Source organism: Pogona vitticeps, chromosome 5 (genome assembly GCF_051106095.1).
Source record: "Pogona vitticeps strain Pit_001003342236 chromosome 5, PviZW2.1, whole genome shotgun sequence".
Classification (NCBI taxonomy): Eukaryota; Metazoa; Chordata; class Lepidosauria; order Squamata; family Agamidae; genus Pogona; species Pogona vitticeps.
In genome coordinates, this window is record NC_135787.1 from 53,488,843 (window position 1) to 53,498,759 (window position 9,917).

Here is a 9,917-nt window from a genome sequence, read left to right on the forward strand (position 1 = left end):
AGGACGTTTTGATACTGTGTGGAGGGAAACAGTTATACATGCTATGGGGCATGAAGTGCTCTTTGGAACCCTTAAGGAAGTTTCTGAATTGTAGCCCAAATGGTCAATAGCTATTGCAGACCCTTGCTCATTGTCTGGATGTAAATATTATCCAGCATTCAAACTACTGTGTTAGTAAAACAGAATTTTTCAGGGGTTGCTATATAGCGGCATATTAACATACAGCAATTGGTGCTGGCATTATGAAACACTACAACACAGTTTCTCTATCACTGTATATTATAAATAAAGACATTTCAGATGCAGAGGGAACTTATCTTACAAACCCTTTCGCATAAATACACATCCACATTTTAAACAAGAAGTCTATACCACCTCTGTTTAAAACTGTTTTCCCAAGGCAGCAAGATTTTGAGTACCAGATATAGAGCCTGGGATCAGGGGTTTGATAACCCACTGCCACCTAGGAGAAGAGCCAGTCTGTGTGATCTTGGGAGAGCTGCCCAGTCTTAGAGAACTGCGAGATGAAGGAAATGGTAAGTACTGAATACCTAGAAAATCCTGGAAAAGGCAGACATAAGTCGGAATCAATTTGATGGTACATCATAATTACTATTAATATTCTCCCTCACTTTGATGGGGGAAACCAAGGAGTCTATGAATGGAGAGGGACATAATTTGCTCAGGTTTAGCTGGATGCCTGTTTCCATGGATATCTGTGGCAAAGGGATGTTCCCAATGGAATCCTATTATTTTTTTAAATGTACACAAGCAGACAAATTGTGTTGCACTAGTGCACCCTGTGTGCACAAAGTATGCTAATATGCCCCTATGCAACCTCTCTCCCAAATCTCTGCGGACTGTCTTGCTTGTTTGTGAATAATAACCCTCTTTGTACAAAGTAGTCTGACACCCTATCTTCACTTATATACTACTGCAAACTCAGTATCAAGAATGATTTACCCCTTGTCACATATCTTGTAAATAAGTTTATTTTAAAAGTTTTAAAATGTTTTTATCATTTAATGTGATTTAAATTATTATTATAGTTTACTTGCCTTTAATGCATAATTTGTTGTGTTTTCAATTTTATTTGTTTTTACACCATGAGCTGCCTTTCATCAGAAGAAAGGCAGCCTATAAATGAGACAAAATTAATAAATTGATATATGAAAGCTTGGTATAGGGTGGTGTTTTGAAAATCAAGGCGCCAACATCTTCAGTAGATAGAACTAATTGTGTGGCACTCTCTCTCTCTCTCTGTGTGTAAAATTACTTATATATGGCAGTGACAGGAAAATGTGAGAGTAATCCTACTGAGTCCCTCAGTTTTGAGATGCTATTTCTTAGCTTAAAATGGAATTGCTTGCTGATGCTTCTCATCTTTCATTTCTTCTGCTAACCTTCTGGTGCAACTGCATATTATGGAGAAGATGTGCATTTCCAGTGTGATTGATTCAGTCATGTTTGACATTTTATATCATCCTTAGGTAACTCTGGCTGTTGCAAGAAAACAAAAAGCTGTCCAGCTGCAAAACCGTGTGCAGAAGGTGGTGAAGGAAGGGCCAGGGCCCCTAAGTCATAACACTCCCTCTCCCAAACATCTAATGAGCTTGTTTTCTCGACTCTGTAGTTCTCTTTCAGGTTTTCTATAATTACTTCTGGCTCTATAAACACTAGTTATCGTCAGGATTTCTATTAAAGAATAAGCCAGAACAGACATTTTTCAGATCAGGGTTTTGTTTTTATGGTGAAACCAAAATTGGATGGAGCAAAGATCAATAATATATCCAGCTAATACACTAAAATATAAATGAAATGAATCATAAGAAATGAAATTACTTTTCTTGACAACCTAGAGATAAATACTGTTCCACAAACCTACAGGCCTGTCAGTTTAGATTTATTTTGTTAGCAATCCAGAACTACTATGCAAACCTTGATATACAACGCCATCATATTCCTGTATTGGAGTAATTCCATTATTATGAAGCAAAGCAGTCGCCTCCTAAGCGATTGATAATCAGTAGGCTTATATAAACAAGTAGCATTTTCTAACTTAACTTGGCTCCTTAAATTTCTTCTGTTGGCTTCACCTGATGCCATGTTGTAAAATGTTAAAAAAAGAGTCACAGGCCACATTTAAATTCAGTTAGGTGTGTCAATTGTTCAGTCTCTTTACAGTAGCTATTGTGCACACCTAAAAGTAGTATTTGCCTCAATCTAGCTACTAAAAGGAAAGGGTAACATCAAGATTCAAAAGGAGGATGGGAGAACATATGAACATATACAGACGTGGAAAATACATTTGTGTCTGTTTAGTAGCAGCACCAATGTCTAACAGCACTTGGTGCATTAGTCAGAATAAAATACTGTATATTGTAATTTGGGAGATTATGAATGAATGAATGATTATTTCCCTATATGACTTGATCATTGTGTGCCTTTGAGGGGGTCCTCTTCTATGTGCCAGCACTGAGAATAGTACACTATGCCAATACATGGGAGAGGCCTTTCTTGGTCATAGCTCCTCAGCAGTGGAGTGCACAATCCTTGCAGGATTGACTGGTGCTGATGTTAATTTCATTTCGGTATCAAAATGGTGGTTCACTTAATCCTTGGTGTTTAAAGAATCTTAGCTTAAGTAGGTTGTGGAGTTCTTTGTAATGTGTATAATTTCAATGATTTTAATTAAACTGTTTTAAATTGCTTAAATGTTGAATTATTTTATATGTATGTTTTATACAATTTAAATAATTTGAAACATATAAAGTGATTTTATATTGCTCCTGTTGTAACCTGCACTGAAATCTTATGAAATGAGATGGGATATAAATATTTTAAATAAATAAATAGAAACCATAGTAAAGCATAACAGTTATTCATTAGTAATGTGGGAGATAGGAGTACATTTTCATTTAAGATGATAGACCCTTCATATCTGAGCTAATTGAATTAATGCAAACCATTAATTGACTTGACAGGGGAGGAATATTTGAGAAATGATTATACTCTGGGCTGTTCATGCTTTGGCACACATGTCTGCAAAAAAGAAGTCTGAGATATAGGGTGGAAGCCCTTGTAGCAATTCATGGGCCTTTCTTGAGGTAAAATGCACAGAAAAACCTTTATGGTTTCAGCCAAACAAGCACTGACAAGGGTCATGCACATTTTCACAGTGTGTGATCAGCTTTCTACAGTGACAACAGATTATCTGATTTAGCAACAATGCTAACAATCTCTCAGTAGCAGCCCCACATGTGCCTACAGATTTCCAGACAGCAACTGTGAGGAAAAAAAAAGGACTTTTTTTTGGTCATTTGGCAAATGGATTGGTAAACAAAACTAAACAGGAAGTAAAGAGCTGGTTCAGGAAATCAATGGAATGAGAAAGCAAAGAACTCCATAGTCAAACTTAGCGGGTTGTGTTATGTCCAAACATTTATTGCAATCCTCTAAATAAGTCCACTGAAATTACCAGCCTGCTTGGGGATGGCTGTGGAGGGGAACTTTACAACGCTGCTTTACAAGGCTGAATGCTAATTTCAGTGCAGGGTACAAAGAAGACAAAAAGGATTGCTAAGCATGTTCACTAGCCAGAGTGGAATTCCATGTCCTTGTCTGAATTCCATTCCTGGCCAAGGCGTAAATTCAAAGTTGGTCAACTGAATGTAAGGACAAGTTTCATTGCAGAGTGCTGTTGAATGGTGTTTTCAGCTCTCTTGGGAGAGAAATAATGGTGATGAACACAGTTCCATTTTTCAACTATACTTGCAGAAAACCCCAGGCAGTGTGACTATGCATTACCAAAAAAGTCCTTTTTTCTGAGAGAGAGAGAGAGAGAGAGAGAGAGAGAGAGAAGGAGGGAGGGAGGAATTTGGATAAACCTCATAGCTTGAAAAGGTACTATAAAATATTAAATCTTTATATTTTTGAGACTCCAACGTAGTTTGTTGCCATTATAGTTACAATTTCTAAGAACATCCCTTTGCTTTATCTGAAAATTCTCTAAAATAATTACTTTGAATCACTTTGCAAAACCATTTTTAGGTTTGACCTACGGGTGAGTGATTAACACACACACACACACACACACACACACACACACACACACACACACACACACACACACCACACACACACACACACACACACACACACACACACACTCCTCTCATCCATCTTATTGTTATTTCAAGAGCCACAACCACAAAGAAAGCACCATAATGAAGGATAGCATAAACCTGCTTGAATCACCTTCCACCTCCACACTTCTGTAACTCTAAAAGTAATTAAAAGTTACAGTTATACCTAAGAGCAGTAAGATTATCCTTCATAATGGATGTAGCTATTCAGCTATTAGGCATACATGACAGCTACATACAACCCTCGGCATCAGACCAGCAGGCTCCTAGGAACATAAGCAGCCTTCTTTCACCCTCTTTGCAGTTGTTTTTAGAAAATACAGATATTTTTTAAGAAGTGAAGAAACTGTGTGAAGGTCATTATACAGTAATGTTTATTTATGACCAGTCCCAGTCTCTTCTTAGGCTATCTCAGGTCTTCTAGTCGTCTTACTCCATTTTGAAACATTTATCTGGGACTATTTCCCATCATTTTCCTTTCATTACTAAGATCTCCATGCACATTACGCATCCACATAACAGATTTACTCAGACACACTGCCCTAACCTCTGTGGTTGTCACATTTTCTTCAAAGGCTGTGCTGACTAGTGATGGTTGTCACCATTGTTAGGCAGCAGTGGTGGCTTCTAAATTCTCCAGGCTAATTCTCAGGAGATCCCTTGAAAAATAAGTTGATTCTAGGAGACTCCCAGCTAAATCTGGATAGTTGGCAGATCTACCGGGAAAAGGGAAAGCTTCAGTGTGTATAAACATAATCTCTCCCCCCCCACTCTAAATCATAACTTACGTATTATATGAACATCAAAGATGGTGACAGAGGAAGAAAAATGGCATTTCTTGTGTAACGTAATTGCTTTCCCTTCTTTCACAGGCAGGCTGGCCCTCTTTCTTGATAGAAGGTATCTACTGGGAGACCGAATGCCTTCTGCAAATTCAAATGAGGTTTGCAATCCAAGATAGAGGAAGAATAATATGCGGGAACCAGTCTTTTGTCTTTATAGTCTGTTTAGGAACACAACAGGAGGGTTAATGCAGCTATAATTAGTAATGAATCCATTTCTCCCCTCAGGGATCCTGAAGTTGTAATAAGAAGAACCAGAAAGCATCTGCAGGGAACAAAACACCTCAGAAATATTCAGAGCTTTAGGGACAAAGTATCAGCACTAGAAAAAAGGAAGGAAGAGATGCATTTCCTATGCCGGCTTGATATTTTTTTATTGTCTAACTGTCAGACTCTGGAGAAAATAGATCACACTTTAGAAGCTAGATCATTACTGCTGAAGTCAAGGCAACAGTGACTTAAGAAATCTGAATTGCTGTGAAGCTGAAATGAGAATAAGGAACCAGCTAGGCTGAAAAATGAGAAGGCAAATCCTTAGGTTACAAGTAATGCTGCCATTTAGATTTAGTGGTTTGCATTGTCAGTCAAAAGTGAGAAAATGGAGATGGCTAGATAAGGCCCAATTTTAAGAAAAATGCCACACTGGATGCTAGATGCATGTAAAGTAGGAAGAAGAAAAATGGCTTGTAAAGGAAGCAAATGGAATTGCTGAAATATAAGGCCAGCCAACTCTCCGAGAGCTATGGGTGCCTGCCTGGGAAGCTGAGAATAGTGTTTTAGCGGTGATGTCTTGTTTGAACATCAGAGTAAGTCATGTGAACTCATGGAAACAAGTCTAGGCCGGACCGGCTCCAGGTTGCCCTGGACATAACACCCTCTGTGCAGACCCTTCTCTATTCCTGGACCCTGACAAGTCTACTTGTCTGCAGTGGCAATGCTTCAAGCAATGTGGTGCAGATAAATGTAGTCATCCTGTCAGTTTCCTCATTGATGCACAGACTTGCTAGGTTCTGGACCCCTAGATTCTGAACTCTGTACACAATAAAATACAGTACAGTAGGGCTGTGTTATCCACGGGGAAATGATTCCAAGCCCCCCCCCACGGGTACCGAAAACCACTTATAGCAAACTCTATACAGGAGTCTCTGCTTCCCTCTAGAGGCCAGTTCTGGTAATGCACCTTGGAAGCACATATTTTGGGGTGGGTGGTTAATTTAATATTTTCAAGCAGCAGATAACTGAAACCCTGGGTACTGATGCCACATATCTGGTGGTCCTACTGCAAATAAAATAAAATAATTGTTGAAATCCAGTACTAAGTCACAACTATAGCAATTATAGCAATTCCATTGAATCAATGAAATTTACCTAGACGTTGACTCACCAAATCCCCACTAATTCAATGGGCGTACTGTAGTCGTAACTTTCAATAAACAAATAATAAACGAAAAAAATATGGTGGAGAAAGCAAGCATCATCAGGTGGCCCTCCTGGGACACTGGAGCCCTGGCAACTTCTCAAGGATGCCAAATAGTGGCTTCTCTTAGATTCAATTTCCCTTTTGGCCCAAGACTTCAAATTTCATTTGGCTGATCATTTGTAGGTCATGACAACATAAATCCTTGGGCGAGGTGGGGCTTTCTTGCAGTGCTGCCAGTAGCTCCAGAGAAGAGCTCTCTCTGGAAAAGCTGGAACCGTCCGGTCCGGGATCCCCTTTTTGAAATGGGGATCGAAGGAGAGTCTAGGAGAAGTCTCTCTGAAGCAGATGGTGAACAGCAGAAGGAGAAGAAAGGGATGCAAACCCGGACTTCTTCCCTCTGAAGAAATCACCCAGCATGGATCGGAGCGGGCGCCATATTTGGCACGGAGCCGTGAGTAACCCTTTATCGGGGAGAGGAGAACAACCAATATAAGCTTAAAATATATAACAACTAAGTAAGCTGAAGCCTTTGATTTATGAAACAGCCCTATTAAGCTGAAAACCAGACCAGCGTGCAGAGGAAGCCAGGGACCATCGGCTGGCCACAGCCACTGGGTGAGAGGCAGTGGACTGTGGTTGGGCCCCTGCTGGATGCCAGCTCTCTTTCCCAGGAGAGCTGCTTGGCCCCCTCTGTGTCTGCAGGCCCAGGCCCTGCTGCTCCAGGCTGCCTCATTCCCCTTCAACACCAGCCACCTGGCCTAGGGAGAGAACTTTTATCCGGAGCTGCCTTTGGGACCTGACCAGACCAGCATGCAGAGGAAGCCAGGGACCATCGGCCGGTCACAGCCACTGGGTGAGAGGCAGTGGACTGTGGTTGGGCCCCTGCTGGATGCCAGCTCTCTTTCCCAAGAGAGCTGCTCAGCCCCCTCTGTGTCTGCAGGACCAGGCCCTGCTGCTCCAGGCTGCCTCATTCATCTCAACATGAGCCACATGACTTGGGCGGGGAGAGAAGGGGCTTTAGAAATGTTTTATATATGTTTTAAATGTTTTTAAATTGTTATTAATTGCCATCAATTAAGAAGAGACCCACAGCGGATCTAATGGAACAGGAAGGGGGGAGGGCGTTGGAGGGGGCAGCCATTGAGGTGGTGCTGGGTAGGGGAAGGAATGGCGGTGGGGGTAGAACATGCCCGCGTAGGAGAAGAGAGGTTAGATATCTTACATCTATCCCCTCTTCTAGTCCTACCTCCAACCAGATGGTATCAGGCAACCATATCAGCAAACCCTCGGGCCACACGGTGCTGTTGATGAACGCCAGGTCAGTACAAAATAAAACTGCCCTCATCCATGATGTAATTCTGGATGAGGGGGCTGACCTGGCGTGCATTACTGAGACCTGGGTGGGAGAGGAGGGTGGTGTTCCCCTCTCCCAGCTGTGTCCGCCTGGGTACTCAGTCCAGCACCAAGGTCGCTCGGAGGGTCGGGGAGGGGAAGTTGCTATAGTCTATAGGAGTTCTATCTCCTTGACCAGGCTTCCTATCCCTTTGAGAGGAGGTCTCGAGGGCCTGTATTGTGTGTTGGGCTCGCGAGACAGGTTAGGGATTCTGTTGGTGTCTCCCTACCTGAGCTGACGGAGGTAGTCTCGGACCTGGTGTTGAGGACTCCCAGGCTGTTGGTGCTGGGGGACCTCAACATCCATGCCGAGGCTGCCTTGACTGGGGCGGCTCAGGACTTCATGGCCACAATGACAACCATGGGGCTGTCTCAATGTGTCATCAGCCCAACGCATGAGAAGGGCTATACCTTGGACCTGGTTTTCTCAACGGGACTGGAAGATGGTGGTTTGGATGTGGAGGGGTTGGTTGTGACCCCATTGTCATGGTCAGATCACTTCCTGGTCAAGTTTAGTCTATTAGCTTCTTCTTCCCTCTGCAAGGGTGGGGGATCTATTATGATCCACCCTCGGAGACTAATGGATCCAGATGGATTCCTGAATGCTCTGGGGGATTATCCGTCTGATGTGGTCGGCGCTCCTGTCGAAGCTCAGGTCACCCTATGGAATAAGGAGATGACCCGGGCAGTTGACACGATTCCGCCTAAGCGCCCTCTCCCTGCTCGCCGAGCCCAGACAGCCCCTTGGTATACTTCTGAACTGCGGGCGATGAAGCGAGAGGGGAGACGGCTGGAGCGCAGGTGGAGGAAATCCCGCTGGGAGTCCGACCGAACACGACTTAGAGCCCATTATCGGGCCTATTTCGTGGCAATACGGCTGGCGAAATGGCAATATTTCTTCAGCCGTATTGCTTCCTCAGAATGTCGCCCAGCCGAGCTGTTTTGGGTGGTCCAGGATCTTCTTCAACCGGGAAATCCGGTGGAGGTCCTGGACTGCTCATCAGCTCGCTGTGATGAGTTTGCCATCCATTTTGAGGAAAAAATCGCTCAGATTCGCAGTGGGTTGGACTCCACAATTACTGCAGAATCAGAGGATGTGTCCAGCGCACCGTGCTTTGGTCAGGTATTAATGGATGAGTTTCAATTGTTGAGACCTGAGGATGTGGACAGGGTGCTTGGATCTGTCCGTTCTACCACAACTCCGCTCGACCCTTGCCCATCCTGGCTAATTAGAAGATCAGCCAGGGGGGTTCGCACCTGGGTCCAGGAGGCCGTGAATGCCTCTTTGAGAGAGGGAGTGGTCCCTACCACCTTGAAAGAGGCGGTAATTCGACCACTCCTTAAAAAGCCAAACCTGGACCCAAGGCTGGTGGCTAACTACCGACCAGTAGCAAACCTCCCTTATTTGAGCAAAGTGTTGGAGCGGGTTGTGGCCGGGCAACTCCAGGATTTTCTGGATCCATTTCAATCGGGTTTCAGGCCGGGTTTTGGTACAGAGACTGCCTTGGTCGCCCTGTATGATGACCTTTGCTGGGAGAGAGACAGGGGGAGTGTGACCCTGTTGATACTCCTGGACCTCTCAGCGGCTTTCGACACCATCGACCATGGTGTCCTAGATAGGCTGGCTGGGTTGGGAGTTGGGGGCACTGTTTTACGGTGGTTCCGCTCCTTCCTGGCTGACTATGTCCAGAGGGTGGTGCTGGGGGACAGTTGCTCTGCCCCATGGCATTCATGTCATGGGGCTCCTCAGGGCTCAATACTGTCCCCCATGCTGTTTAACATCTACATGAAACCGCTGGGAGAGGTCATCAGGAGGTTTGGGCTGAGGAGTCAGCAATATGCTGACGACACTCAGCTCTACCTCTCGTTTTCCACCAATCCAGGTGAGGCGGTTTCTGTGCTGAACTCGTGTCTGGACCTGATAATAGACTGGATGAGGGTCAATAAATTGAAACTCAATCCAGACAAGATGGAAGTGCTGTTAGTGGGTGCTTCACCAGACAGGCTGGAGGGCCATCTCCCTGCCCTGAATGGGGTTACACTCCCCCTAATGGACAGGGTCCGCAGTTTGGGGGTGCTCCTGGACCCCAGTCTAACACTGGAAGCCCAGGTGGACTC